The sequence below is a fragment of the Thamnophis elegans genome, chromosome 7, assembly GCF_009769535.1.
Source record: "Thamnophis elegans isolate rThaEle1 chromosome 7, rThaEle1.pri, whole genome shotgun sequence".
NCBI classification, from domain to species: Eukaryota; Metazoa; Chordata; class Lepidosauria; order Squamata; family Colubridae; genus Thamnophis; species Thamnophis elegans.
In genome coordinates, this window is record NC_045547.1 from 47,166,478 (window position 1) to 47,183,079 (window position 16,602).

Sequence of the window (16,602 nt, forward strand, 5' to 3'; positions counted from 1 at the left end):
AGTATCCTCGGCTGAACAATCATTTAGCTCAGGGGAAATCAACCTTTTTATACCCACCGCCCACTTTTGTATCTCTGTTAGTAGTAAACTTTTCTAACCACCCACCGGTTCCACAGTAATGGTGATTTATAAAGTAGGGAAGTAACTTTACTTTATAAAATTTATAAAGCAGAGTTACAGCAAACCCCTACCGCCCACCATGAAAGCTGGAACATCCACTAGTGGGCGGTAGGGACCAGGTTGACTACCACTGGTTTAGCTAGAGAAACGGTGGGCTCCTTTACTGAGCACAGGCTGGAGGCGGTCACTTGCATTAATTTCAGTGGTGGGTTTCAAATAATTTAACAACAGGTTCTCTGCCCAAATGACCATCAGGGTAGGTGGGGCTTGGTGGTCATGTGACTGGGTGGGCATGGCCAACTCAACATCACTCACGTTGATGGGTGCTTCACCTTAGCTGTTACAATGTAATAAGGGTTAATTAGAGAGGCAGTTTCTTTAAGCAGGGCAATAAAGATTAGGCTAGAAACAACACCAGAATGTTTCCCTTCTTGCCTTCCTTATAGGATTAGCCCTGTAAAGTGAAAAACAAAAACAAAAGGAGATTTCTTCCAACAATCGGTTCTCCGAACTGCTTTGAAAGTTACCAACTGGTTCTCCCGAATAGGTGCGAACTGGCTGAATCCCACTACTGATTCATTTGGATTCCTGACAAAACAGAAAGTTGAGTTCTATGGCTTAAATAGTTTTTTTTTTTACTCTCAATACTTTTATAAACTTTTCCAAATTGTTGAGCTGAAGTGTTTTCCACTCACTGAGTTGACATGGGAATTTGTTGTGTCTATTGCCAATTTGTGGACAGTCTCTCTTGCCTTTGTTTTGAATAGAAATTGGCAATCGCCGCAACTAATTAAAGTTGCCTGACTTGTGCGCAAAATAACGGGTGACAAAACAGATTTCAAACAGTTCAAGTCTGGCTTGGGGGATGTTTAAATAATTGGCAAAATACAACTTTACTACCTGTATGGCTTAACCCTTGCTTTATTCAAAGACTGGGACTGAAATGGACGCGACATAAAAATATGTGTGTGTATGGGGGGTGGTGGCAGTTGCTTATTTCTTATGTGGTAAAGTGCAAATGGAAAAAGATACTGTGATTCCATGTGGAACTATACTATAGATGAGGCTTCCTTCATTTGCTACCCTCTTCAACTTGTGCTAGCTGGGGCTGAAATTCAATTTATTTGAAACATATTAGGCTGGGAATTGTAGAGCTAGTTTGGGGAAATGGTTAAGGCATCAGGCTGTTGTTCTAGTTGGGCCTTAGGCATGAAGCCGGGGTGACCTTGGACCAACCACTTTCTCTGAGCCCTAGAAGAGGCAATAGCAGACCATTTCTAAAAAACCTTGCCAAGAAAGGTTGGCAGTCTCCAAAAATTTGACCTGATTGAATGGAAGGCTGTGTGTGTGTGCGTGTGTGTGTGTGTGTGTGTTGAAGGTTAGTGGAAGATACAGGCAATATTTCTGTGGTTTGTTTGTTTTTTTGTAGTTAATCTCTGTTTTCATCCCAAAGAGCCAGTACATCTTGGGGAAATACACTTTCACACCCAATTTATAGAGCCAAGGTAATCAGTGGTCTCCAACCTTGACAACTTTAAGACTTGTGGACTTCAACTCCCAGAGTTCCTCAGCCAGCAAAGCTTAAAGTTGCCAAGGTTGGAGACCATTGCAGTAGATGATACTTGAACAAACTGAATGTCTTATCAGATGTTTAAACATTCAGTGACCCTGACCATAACCAAATGTATGGATAAAATCAGATTTAGAGTGCACTGAGTAAAGATTCTTTCTTTACAAGGTACCATTTCATTTCAAATGAATGCCAGTTTTTATACAATCATTGTGAATTGTTAACCAGTTGTAGTCAATTTGGAATCACAGTTTGGAGCCTGAAAACCCTGCTTCATTTTAATTGATACTATATTGGCTGAAATGCATTGATAGGCACTTTTGTAGGAATAAAATAATATTATGATATTTTAATATTTAATAATATTCTAAATATAATAAAATTAAATATAATAAATAATACAATTATTTATTATTTTAAATATAATAAAATTATAATATTACTTTAGAGTATAAGCAAATCTAATATAAATTTTCTTCAAGTTAAATATGGTATGCACAGGCTCTTAATCTTATATTTTGTATTAGCAATAGCAATAGCAGTAGACTTATATACCGCTTCATAGGCCTTTCAGGTCTCTCTAAGCGGTTTACAGAGAGTCAGCATATTGCCCCCAACAATCTGGGTCCTCATTTTACCCACCTCGAAAGGATGGAAGGCTGAGTCAACCCTGAGCCGGTGAGATTTGAACCGCTGACCTGCTGATCTAGCAGTAGCCTGCAGTGCTGCATTTAACCACTGAGCCACCTTGACAGTATTAAGCTGTTTACCACAAATATACTTTTTTCAGGAATTCAAGATGGTTTTTTTCTTCTCTACCTTTATTTACACAATATTTTGGATAGATTAAGTACATTAACTGGTCAAAGGTGAAATTCATAGTTGAGTGATACTTTGAATGTAGATACTCTCTGTTTATCATTGGTGATTAAATTGAAATTTCTTTTTTCACTTTCTTCAGCTTCCATAAATCTATATATTACTAAAACACATGTCTATAACCTTTAACTTGGCAAAACAATGCACCACAGGACAGAATGTTTTGAACCAAAGGACCACAAATGGGCTACCTTACAGAATGCTGTAACTCCTGTGGAAAATGAAATCTTGGAATGTTCTTGCCATTTTAGTGCCACAATTGCCCTGCTGTGATCACGTGATCCCCATTTACAACATTCCCTGACACCTTCCTATAAACTATCCTAGATCCTTGGGAAGAATCTGAAGAAGCCAAGAATACAAAATCCAGTCAAAAATATCTGACAGGCTGTGGGTAAACAACAATAACAACACAGTAGTCAAGTAGTTTTAAAGTAACATATTCATCGTTTCTTTTTTTTTTTTATACTAAGGAAATAATGAGTTAATGTATATATATTTACTTCCTTTTGATAAATGCTGTTTGATTAATGTTTGAGAGGTTGGAAATATATTTTGCTTGAACATTATTTATTTTGCATGCGTTTGCATTGCTAGGAGGACAGTATGAAATATTAACATGATATTATTTAATTGCCAGTAATATAAATATTAGCCAGAGAATTTAAGTACTGTGTTTGTTTTTACCTTATTAGAAGCAGGATATGATTGGATTTGAATTATTTATTTTGTGCTGCATGCCAAATATCTGTACTTTAAACCAGACCCTTCAAGTTATTTGAGAACTTCATTTATGTAAGATCTCTCAACACATTCCATATATGAAATCACAATTACTACTCCAAAATAGGATATGGGGCTAGATCAAAATTTAGGCATGTGCACAGAGCTTTAGGAAATAAAGTAGCCCATACCTCCCTTCCTCTCCATGGAAGCTCTGGCAATATGCTGTATGAATGTATAGGGACACTGATTTGTGGACTAAGAACTCAACAGAGGAACTTAAATGTGACCATTCTTGTATATTTTGAATTTTTATGCTTGCTTAATACTACCCAAAAACATTGACTCAGACTTTCCATTATGTTTGGAGTTTTGTTTTGGATAAGATGGACTTGCTGGAAAATGCTTTGGGAATTATTTTCGTTCATATGGTCTCTCTACCCCTGTACATAATTAAGGAGACATGTGTACCTTCTCATTAAATTGATGGGAACAGGAACAGTAGAAATTTCTGTTACACCTCTTATTAAGAGTCACACTTTGCCAATAAACTTATGAATCTTTAATGTGTCTGATCTGCAGCCCTGTTGTGGAAAAGAATCCAACTGTGAAGCATGAACAGTATCCAAACTGGCAAAGAATGTTATGGTATCATTTGACTACTGTTGCAATACACAAGTATTTCTTTTGTTTTTAGCAAGCTGTCCTTTTTAAAGGGAAAAATAACTTTTCTGGACAAGGAGACTGCTAAATAGATCAAGAAAAAAATAATTGTGCTGAGGCTCTGAAATTAGGAATTAAAACCATATTAATTATAGTTGAGAGAATGTAGGTTGAATGGGATTTCACAGAAACAAAAATAATCTTGGATTGCTTTTACATGTGTATGTTTGTGTTTGAGTGAATGAGTGAGAATGAGATAGAGAAAGATCAATGTGTAATAGGCTGCAAAAACAAAAGCAAGAAAGAGACCACTGTTTAAATTTAAGACAGTTACAGATTTTCTAAAGATATATCTCGAATTATGAAAGTAACTTGGAGTCAACTTGATTGTTTACATAACTATTTAATAGTGTTCTAGATCAGGCCCACACAGAATTGAATCAATTCATCACACACAAGTATTGGCTCTAAGACTAAAGAGCAACACTATTAGATATAAACAAGCCATTCAGAAATTAATGTTCTGTTTTTCTTTTTTAAGGGTATATTCATCCAAGAATTGTGTGACAATTCAAAAGCAGATCCAAATGTCTGTCATCCATGATACTGGCTGTGTTTAAGAAATGGTCAAATTTATTTCTTCCTCAACTGTGGGATACTTGAACTTGAAATAAAACTAGAAATAAGAGCCCCATCCTTCCATTCAGAGGATCTCATGACTCAATATGATTCCTGGCCCCTCATCTTTTAGCATAGCTTCAGGATTTCAAAACGCCTCTCTTAGGAATTGCTAGAATTCTTTATTATATGATCACACAAATGCACACTAAGGAATAAGCATGTGGAGCATTTATGAGTAAAATTATTTCTTTTTTGCATGGATTGGGATTGAGGAGATTTCTGTTTCTGAAGGACTTGCAATAGCGCAGAATAGAAAAGGGTGTTTTCCACTTGTTTTGTGTTTCTGCAGTATCGGGAATGAAGACAATCAGGGATCATCTTCAAACTGTTTTTAAGGAAATAAAGAATGGGAATTGTGACAATGTGGAAGTAGCCTATTGAATTTAACTTCATGCTCTCTATTTTCTCCAATAACTATGGTACATTTCCCACGATACATTTCCCATCCAAATGTATGCTGGTCCCTAATATCATCTTCCCTGTCATCTTTGTCAAGATTACTTCACCTCTGTCCTCTCTTTAATTTATCTTATTCAAATCCTCAGGTAGCATTTGAATTCTTTCGGAGCCTCTGGATCAGTGCAACTATTTTGATAGTTGCTGAAAATCAGCATTCTGAGGCCAGTGTCCTATCAAACACATGAAAATAATTGAAGATATAATCTTATATTTACAATCCTTACCTGAATAAAACTAAGTTACCAAACCCAGAACCTCTTTCTCCAAAATCTGAGCTCTGGTCACATGTATAACTTAGCCTTATGTATGATGCACCATCAGTTGCGGCTTTTACCTTTCCTTATGTTGCTTAGCACTCGGCAACCAAAAGTTTGCTTACTTTTGATATAGAGCCCTTACATTTAATATACTGACTCACATATTAAGTGATAGAAAAATAAATCAAACTGGTTTTAATTCTGTATATATGGAAGTAAGGAAATGATTTCCATTTTCCTATTTGCTCGAATTTACAAAATTACTGTATTAATTTTTAAAACTGGTATCTGTCTGATATAATTATTTTGTCTTGATGTGATATAATTATTTTGTCCATCTTGATCTGTTCTCATAATTTGACAATTTTGAAATATTTATATAATTTCCTCAAATTAGGGAGCAGAAATGCCTGTCTTCATGAAGTGGGTACATCAGATGTAAAGTAAGCTCCAAATCCACTCCTCAAACCCTTTAATGTAGAAGCGCCTCCCTCCACTCATTTAAATGATATGGCACTATCTCCTTCACATAATTTAAAGACTTTCTCTTCAAAAATGTTTTAGTGAGTAGTGAGTTACCAAAAGATAGCCTATCTGGCTGAAGAAAATGAAATCCCATCATATTAAAAAGTTTCACTATCAATGAATTTCACAACCTAAGAATGTGTTATCCAGAAAACTGATACATTTGACTATACACTTTATTTAATGATTTTATATCACATAGTATGAACTCTGATATCAGAATTAGGCTCTTAAACAAAGTGAGTGATTCATTTAGTTATTCAATGAGTCATTCTATTTCCTGCTCAAGTAAGATTATCACTTTAAGCTGGTATGACTATTTGGGGGAATGCCAAATAATAAGGCCAGTGATACTGTAAGAAGTTGGGCTTTGGTTTAAGATACCCTTCTCTGATATGTAAAAAATACTGAAAACAACCTGTTGTATAAAGTTCTAGAAATAAAAGGAATCAAGCAACTGCCTGCTTAATTTCAAATGTATTTTATGTATACACTGAAACTGATAAGAATTGCATGATATGATTTAAGTTCAAGCTCTCTTTTTGCTACTGTGAAATTAACTAAAAATTTCATCAAATTAGCTGAGAAGATAAGGGGACAGGCTCTTTGAAAGCCAGGATGAATGAAGGTTTGGAATCTTTGCCCATTTCTCCAACCATGGTTCCTCCAACCCATCGTTTATTGAGGAACTATATATGATGAAATGTGCAGGCAGACATATAGAGAGTTGGTGGCATAAGTCATAAAATAAACATGATCAAGCACAACTTATTAGAGCATGCTGGAAATTAGCTAGGAAAGTATTTTAAGGATTGAAGCAGGCTGTGGGACTGGTCTGCAGGTGCTATAGGTAGCAACATTTATGATTTGTTTTACTTTTTGATAGATAAACCATTAGCAATGATAGTAGACATGAAGCTGGCACCCCTGGTTTTCCTGTGCTGAGGAATCAATTTCAGCTTGGAATATTTGGATAGGTTTGTACTATTGCAAATCTTTAGATGCAGTTTCTTGGCTGTACTGCTTGGAAATAATCAGTTGAGGGAGTTGTGATGCGTCTCATCAGGTCTTTAAATCAATTCCCTTTTAATAAATTTAGATCAGTATCAGCATTTGAGAGCTACTTTAGTTAGTGGTTAAAGCTACCATATATATCTGAAGGATGCTTAGGCACAAGTCAGTGATTTTCTCTCAACTCTAGAAAGAAGAACATGGCAAGTCACTTTTGAATTGTTTCCATGAAAACTGCACAGACTTCTCCAGGAGGAGGAGTCAAGAATGACTTGAAGGGGAAAAAAACATCCTATCATCAGAATTTTGATTCTTGGCAAAGAGTTTGAGAGGGTGGTGGCCAATTTGACATGGAACTGGATTAAATTGGTTTTTAGATCAATTTCAATTAGGTTTATGTCTGGTCTCACTCTGGAGGTAACTCATTGTTCTGATAGGCAAGCAATTGAAGAAGAGAAGAACAATTGCCCTTACTAGTTATATCTCAATGGCTTTTAATATCATTGACCACAATGTCTTCTTAGAGAACTGATGGTTGAAAAGATTTCAACAAATGTGAATGTTCTATGTAAATCTTATATCTTAATATATTTACATTTATTTTACATTTTTACATATAGATGTTGACTTGTATTTTGATAAGATCAATCAACAAATCAACAAAAGTGAGTTATATAAATTCAATGCATACTTTGGATAGAATGTCTTGCATTACCTTCCATGATATGCAAAATAGTACAGGATGTTGAAAATTTTGGGAATTTGTCATTCATATAGTAGTTTTTCTTGATTCTGAAGTTTTATTTGGGTAAACCATGGTATTAGCCTTGGTATAAAGAGAACAGAACATAATTTTTATATAATATTTTATATAATAAATGCCCATTGTTTTGGGGTTTGGAGTGGTTAGGTTGACAGTTGAAGAAAACCTGAAGACTGAACTCAGCTGGCCAGCGCGCACATGTGCGCTGGCCAGCTGACAGGGCAACGCCTTGCATGCCCTGACAAATGGCTTTGCGTGCCACCATCTTCCATTAAACCCTTCCAACATAGCCTGCTCAATTTTTGTGATGTGCATCAGGTATTCCACTTGCAGGAAGAATTGAATCTGAGACAGTACATTTTTTGAAGGAACAATGTGACTTTGGAAATTTATTCTGAGTTTTAAAATTACACTTAAATCCTCTTGTTCCTTTTTACCCGCCAAAAAGGTTTTGCCTGCCAGTGAGTATTGGGTGCCAATTGATTGTATCTGCTTATTTTGGCTGTTTTACACTTTTGTCGGCAACAAATGGTTTAGGTTTGTTGATCAATGGTTGACAGTTACCTCTGTAAATTTATGTATTCACAATCACAATATAGCAATAGCAATAGCAGTTAGACTTATATACCGCTTCATAGGGCTTTCAGCCCTCTCTAAGCGGTTTACAGAGTCAGCATATCGCCCCCACAGTCTGGGTCCTCATTTCACCCACCTCGGAAGGATGGAAGGCTGAGTCAACCTGAGCCGGTGAGATTAGAACCGCTGAACTGCAGATAATAGTCAGCTGAAGTGGCCTGCAGTACTGCACCCTAACCACTGCGCCACCTCAGCTCCTCATCATCAAAGAATGATGTTTATTTAATCAAGTACATCCATGGTGGGCAAACAATTTTTGAATAGGAGATTTTAACACTAGTAGCAGGCAGAAAAGGGGACAACAATCTGGTTCACCAACAAAAGGGCGAAGAACAAAACCGCGGACGACTAAACCACGGTGACAAAACCGCGTGTTCTAAAGCACTCCGACGAATGAGCGCTGAATCACGCTGACAATAGCGTGGCGACAGAAGCGCGCTGTAAAACTAAACCTAACCCTAAACCTAATCCTAACCCTAAACGTAATGCTAAACATAACGCTAAACCTAACCCTAAACCTAACCCTAAACCTAAACCTAACCCTAAACGTAACCCTAAACTAACCCTAAATGTAACGCTAAACCTAATCCTAAACCTAACCTAAACCTAACCCTTACCTTAAGTTAAATAGGCTTTCTGCTGACGCCCTTCTGTCTCCGTGCTGTTTGTCGCCGCGCTGATGATGTCGCGGTTTTAGCGACGCGGTTTAGTCGGGCGCAGTTTTGTCGTTCACCCTTTTGTCGGGTCACGCAACAATTAGTTAGAAATCTATCATTAATGTTTGAGTGGTCCAATGTACTGATTATTATTATCTGGACTTATTTAATTTTTTTGTCTGTTTGCTTTTCAAATTTATTTCAATTTAATTACAACTTCAATTAATTGTAATATATATTTAAAAATACATGATACCTGCAGTGACAGAAGCATGAACGAAAAAAATGAATATCTTTCTTCCATAGATTTGAGGTCACAAGGTTTAAGCTAATTTTTAAAACCTATTACCTTCTGGAGCAAAATTGCCTCACTATGAAGTTACATGACATTTAACTATGGCATATCAGTTACAGATGCCCATCTTTAGGAGTTTTATATTATCAACTAATTTTAACATCTTGTCAGGTTTGAATAGATTATTCGGGAAAAGATTTGTCTAATTGAGAATCACCACTGGTTTAATTCCTCCTCCTCCTCTCCTCCTCCTCCTCCTCCTCCTCCTCCTCCTCCTTCCTCTTCCTTTGTCAATGGTCTGTCTTTTAAAATGCTAGAATAATTTATTGCATTTTTACTATTGCCTTTTTTTACTTAAAATGATGATTTTAATCTATTGCAAATGTACTACTTTGTACTTATGACATTATGATATTAAGTAGAAGTAATAAATAATCTTTACATTCTTAGTTATGTTGGTGCTAGGATCGAAATAGTAGACCTGTGCTATGCTTTAATTTAAATTAAAGGCAAAACATTTTTCTGAGCTCACAGGTTTAACATCCATGCCTTTTTTCCAGGATTACACAGCTGTCCTCTATTCTATAACAGAATTTGGTGAAAAAAGACTTTTGATTTAAGAAAGGGCAGACAGATGTTATGTTATCACTCATTCAAAGCAGAGGTGGGTTGCTCCCGGTTCAGTGGCGCATGCACAAAAGCGTCTCTCTCTCTCTCTCACACACACACACACGAGCAAACCAGTAGTGCCGGGATTTTCAACCACCTCTGATTCAAAGCAATATTTTTGCTTTTGAATATAAAGCATAGTATAGTGTATAAAGTTGATCATATGCCCTTTTATATGGTACACAAACTTTTGGTACTAGAATGGAACAGCCTCAAGTATGAAAATGATTTATATAGCTTGACACTCTCTCACAACTCTAAGCAATATTCAAAATATGAGAAAATATTTAAAACAATCATGAAACACACAAAGTAACCAAACATATCATAAAAGATGATGAAGTAAGTGGAATGTAATTATATAGGGATATTTTGTCAATAGGAAATTACATTCACTCCTTTATCTTTTCTCACAATAAGCATGTAAAACAAGAGATAAAGCAATGAAAAAAATGTGAATTAGAAGATTACTTTTTATCATTATTAAGAAAGATTTTTACTGCATAATTTCATTGGTGAAAAGAAAGCAGTGGTAACAATACAAGTATCAAGAATAATTATTTTAGCAATTCAAAAGTTGTTTCTCTTCAGTAAATGACATTACAGTGCCCAACTATACTGAAGTTTCACTTCTAGCCACAATGGAAATATTGGTACTGAGAAATGCATTTGCTAACATTCACAGTCCAGCACATATGTTGCATTAATGTCTTTGGAAAACATTTCCCAAATTCACTGATGATTCAAACAAAGCAAAGATGCTTTGCCAGATCTGATAAATATATCAAATGGATATAGTCTAAAAGCATTACTGATCACTTTCCAAGGTGCAGTTGCCCTAGTACAAAAATATACATGTACGACATGTATTTGGGATTCTTTTTTAACCTTATTTGTGCCTTGTGTCTGGGAAATAAAATGTATTAAATATATTCCATCACCAATTCACACTTAAACTTCTCAAATGGGCCATTGTTGTCACTGGAACTATAAACAAAATTGAGTGAATCCCCCCATTCATTCTCAATAGGAATGTGGTTATAGAGGATAATCTTCAACTTTATGGAATACTAGGGAAAATATTTTTGCTTATATGATTAAGGGTTTAATGATTGGAATTTTAGTAATGTAAAAGGCATTTCTTAAGGGTGATATATGGAATATTCTGGAAGATGGCTACAGAAGATTGTTTTTTCTTTTATCTTGCTTGACATTCTGAAAAAAACTATTTTCAAAGACCTTCCTATACACAATGCATCACCTAGTTTTCATGCTATAAAAATAAAAGGGTGAACTGTAACAAAATATTGCAGGAAAGAGAATAGAGTGTTTGAATAAGCCTCATTCTGGTGGTCACTATAATGTTGCTCGGAGGCATCAGTCCGCCTGACTCAGTCAATCTTTTTCACGTGTAGGAGAAGAGCAAGAGGAGCTGAGGGGCGGAGTTAAATGCATCATTAATTTAGAGTCATAGCATTCCCACAAGTGTTCCAAGCCTAACCTCTCCTGAATTATGTTGACCCATATCTGGTGCCAATATCATGTTAAATTTTAGTTGATCAGATTCTTGTGTATAGGCCTGAAAAAGTCTTCTATGTTGCAAACTTACAAAAGGTCCCAATTCTTTGTGCATGACACCACTGAAACCAGTCAATGCTCTTATAGTTTTTTGTCTGGATATCCAACCCTATCCTTACTTTAAAAACCAAACAAACTTGGGAAAGTGGCATATTGCAAAACAAAATACCCTCAGAAATAAAACAATATTGCATTTGTCCACTAAGCATGTAAACCTTTCATTTTTTTCTCTAATTGTTTTTGGAATACTTCTGCAAATCTGAAATTTGCCTCCTTTTTTGTATTGCATTGCTTTAGAGATGGATGTATCTATATATTGTAAATACATATAGACCACAAATTGAGAGAGTGATGGTGCAAATAATTTAATTATCAGTGAACTTAATTTGGCAAGGAATGCCAAAATGTTAAATTAGATGTTAAATACATCTAATTTAGTGGAATGTGCACAGGTTACCATCAGCATATAATTATTAGGGTTAGTTAAATTTCTTTTTAGAAGGGATTTTAATGTATGCATTCTAAAAGCACTATTATTTGTCATGAAAGGGAAATTTTTAAAATTATACTCTTAGAATCCACATTAAACAGCAGTGCAAGCTTATTGAATCATTTGTGATACAATATTAAAATGTTGTTTAGAAGAATTTCTAAAGTAAGTCAATAGAAATGCATTAACTAGTTTGTATATAAAATGAGCTCATGTATTCTAGATGTTATTGCATTCTGATTGATTTGCAACATGTCCAAAGATCACAATCTGGATGGAAATGTTGAGTGAGATCTCCAGGATAGTGTCCCCAGTCCAGTAAATCCCCTAAAAGAGAAAATGGTGGAGAAGCTTATTAAATTTAACTATTAACCTCCAAGCTAATTTATTTATTTAGTGTATGCCATCTACGGAGATCATGCAATCACTGATATACAAATTACAAATATACAAAATATACAGATATACAAATCACTGATGTACAAATCTAAGTTGAGAGGTTGACTTACGGTACATTACAGAAGACAAAATCAAAATAACTTCAACAGAACAAAACCGTGGTTGTGAGTGTCAGGTTCTGCAACTGGATAGGAAAAGTTCCCATGTGTATTTAAAGTTTTGGTGAAACTTGGATCAACAACAGTGTATGGAAAGGATCTCAGAGTACTAATGATGTTAAACTTGAATGAGCAATATAATGTAAACAGCTAAAAAGGTCAGTGCAATCTTTGGCTTCATTCAAAGAAGCACAGTGTCCAGACCACAAGATGATCATACAGTCCCATTGTAGTCTGCATCAGATAGATCCCACAAGGAGTATTGTAGCCAGCTGTGGTCACATTTCATTAAAAGGAACATGGAGAAGCTGAGCAAGATCAGAGCTACCAGGATTATAAGGAAAGTTTAGAAACCAAGAGAAAGAAAACTAAAAAGAGATAGGATAGTAGTCTAAAATATGTTTTTTTTAAAAAAACAATTACATGCAAGAAGGAGCGACCTGTTCTCGGTAAAAATTGTAAGCAGGGATTTTCTGGCAGTTAAGAATTGATAAGCAATGGGACTTTGTTCAGAACAGTGTATGTTTCACCTCATTTAATACTTCAGCCTAAGACAAATGGTCATCTGTCAGCACACAAAGCTTAGTCTAGATGATCTATTAAGATCTCTTATACATCTATTATTCTAGGTCTAGAATCACCCCTGTACAGTTTCATGTAGACGTTAAAAGAAAAACGGGGAAAGTAGAGAGCCCTGCAGCATTCCCAGAGCAGAGATGTCTCTATATAGATAGTCCTTGACTGCAGCAGTTCATTGAGTGGCCATTTGAAGTTACAATGGAACTGACTTGTAATTGTTTTTCACACTTATGACCATTGCAGCATCCCCAAGGTCATGTGATCAAAATTCAGATTCTTTTGCAACATTCTGACAAGCAAGGTCAATGGGAAAGCCAGATTTACTAAATAACCATGTTACTAACAACTGCAGTGATTCATTTCACAACTGCGGCAAGAAAAGTCATAAAATGGGACAAAATTTGCTTAATAACTGTCTTATAGAGCAACCAAAATTTGGGGCTTAATTGTGATTGTAAATCAAAGACTACCTGTAATTCTTATTCCCACCCTATGAATGGAAATAACCACTTTGGAAATAGGGGCACACTAAAAAAAACAGCATTAAATATCACTGATGAGGGGAATAAGGAGGGTTGCACTGCTTATGTCTCCAAAGGCCTCCAAAAAGTATGAGCAATACATTTTCCATGCTGAATCCAGACTTGAAAACCTCAGGTCCAGACAATCTGATTCTTTTAGATTCTCTGAAGTTGCAGGACCAACACTTTATCTACTACTTTCCCCCAAAAGGAAAATTAGAACTTGGTCTAAAGTTGTCCAAAACGGTTGCTTGAGCAGGAGACACAATGGCCTCTTTGAAAGAATATGTCAACTTAGCCAAGAAAGTATTGACTGCTGCTCAGTTTCAGTCTCCTGTCACCTTGCAGGAGGCATAGAGATGTAGTTAAAAAATAGTAGATATAACACTGCAGAGAACTCTAGACTGCTTTGTCAGTATTCATATCAATCTCAGATGCTTTTTCCATATAAAATCCCAGTCAGCTGCAGCCAAAAAGTAAGGGGTGGGTGGGAATCTATAGTTCTTGATATCTTGATAAATTTCAAATACTGTACATACAACTAAGAAAAACATTTGTATTTTTTACATTTATGAACAACCTATCTCCCTCAGACTACATCTTTAATAGCAATTGTTCCAAAATCACATTAACAATCCTATTGATATTAGCTCATAACAATAGAACTAAATAGCTCATATTTGTTTATTTTATAGCTGTTATATAAGAATTATACATTGAATAATGCAAAAAGTAAAATAGACAAAACAAAAAATGAGTTTTTAAAAAAAAAAGAAATATCTTTTAAAATAATATTAATGTTAAACCAAAATAGGACAACTGTAGAACAAGCTCTATCATATGCATAAAAAAATCTTACATTTTCAGCAGATTGAAAATCTTACATTTTCAGCAGGAGATTTACTAACATCTAATTAACAATAAAAATATTTTGATAAAATAATCACTTATTAGCATTTTAAGAAAAATATATAATATTCTTTAAAGCATAAAACTTGTTAAAACAAAAATGTCTTTAAAAAATTCTTTATTCTAAAATACTTGCAAATTCCCAATATATCTATCTAATTCTTCAATTGTCTTTAAAAATACTCTTTGTTTAAAATGTTCCAAAGCACTGTCCAATAAATATAATACCTCCAGTATTAGTTACATAAGCTTATAAAAGAAAAGTTTTATTTGCAACACCATTATTACACTTCTTTTAACAATAAACACTGCTTATTTTACTTTCTTTACTTAAGAAAGCGAGGAAGAAGAAAACCACAAGTTTCAGTGTGACTTCTATCCAGTCCTGGGAAGCCATAGAATGTCTTGTGGCCACACCAACGGCTTACTCTAAATTTAGAGGCATTTCAATATTCCTAGGAGCAGAGTAGGACAATAGCATAGCAGTTAGACTTATATACCGCTTCATAGGGCTTTCAGCCCTCTCTAAGCGGTTTACAGAGTCAGCATATCGCCCCACAATCTGGGTCCTCATTTCACCCACCTCGGAAGGATGGAAGGCTGAGTCAACCTTGAGCCGGTGAGATTAGAACCGCTGAACTGCAGATAACAGTCAGCTGAAGTGGCCTGCAGTATTGCACCCTAACCACTGCGCCACCTCGGACAAGTAGAAGCCAGGGTGTGGCTGAGAAGAAGGATACCGAGTCCGACAGAAGAAAAAAAATCTTTACCTCAGAATTTGCTGAAACTGTTCAGCTATTGCTTAATTCTCAGCACTCCCAGCCAGTAATAAAGGATGCTGGAAGCTGCTGTTCCCTATCGTTGCCCAAAAGAGGGTTGCTAACAGCCCAGACACTCCCACCATATTCTAAGGGGAAAGATAGGCATATCTTTTAGAACAGGTTTATGGTACTATGGTACTAATTATGACCTTTAAAATGCTCCATGGCTTAGGCCCAGGATACCTGCGAGACCACCTACTGTCACTGGTAGCCTCCCACCATCCAGTGCGATCCCAGAGTTGGCCTCCTCAGGTTGCCGTCAGCCAGACAGTGTCGGCTAGCGACCCCCAGGGGGAGAGCCTTCTCTGTGGGAGTACCTTCCCTCTGGAATGAGCTGCCCCCGGAGCTTCGTATAATCCCCGACCTCCGGTCCTTCCGATACGCCCTAAAAAGTTGGCTTTTCCAGCAAGCCAGCCTGGCCTGAACAAAACAAAATAAATTATTGATTATTGTTAATTTTAAAATTTTTTAAAAAAATGTTATTGTTAATCCTAATTGGGTGTGTTTGGGATATTCTATTTAATTTTTTTAACTTTTGTAATATGTTTTTTTTTAAACATATTTTTTAATTTCCATTTTCACAACAACAATCACATGTATACTATACATAGCCAGTATCATATAGTAACAAATAATGATCACATCAGTCCTCTTGTCATCAACACTCCAAAAAAATAGAAACCCCATTATTAGCTCTTGCTCCATACACTTCCTCTTCTATATCTCTCTATGCTATTCAATTCCATCCAGTCTCCCACTCTACTCCCTTCACCTCTCCTCTCCTACATTGCCACTAACATACTATGCTCCTAATTCCCCCAAGCACCCTCTCTCCTATCCCTCTCTTCCCATCTTTCTCTCTACATTCTTCCTTATCCTCATCTCCCCCGCTCACCCTCTCCCCTCCCTCTCTTCCCATCTCCCCTCTGTTTCCCACTCTTCCTCTCATTGGTGTATTTCCGCTTCTGAGCAAACTCCAATCTATGTTGATAGTTTATACTTCCATAACAATATACTTAACATATCGTAGTTTTAAAGAAAAAATAAGAAAAAACAGTATACATGTGCAATCATATCACATTAAAGTCTAACACCCCTCGTCAAACCTCCCTCCCTCCTACCCTCCCCCAAGCCCCCCCCAGCCTTCCCTCCCCCGACTTCCCAGAACCCATACACAGTATAAATCTTTAACAAAAACAGTCTAAAATATATTGGAAAAAAGTTATTAAGTGCGAAGTCA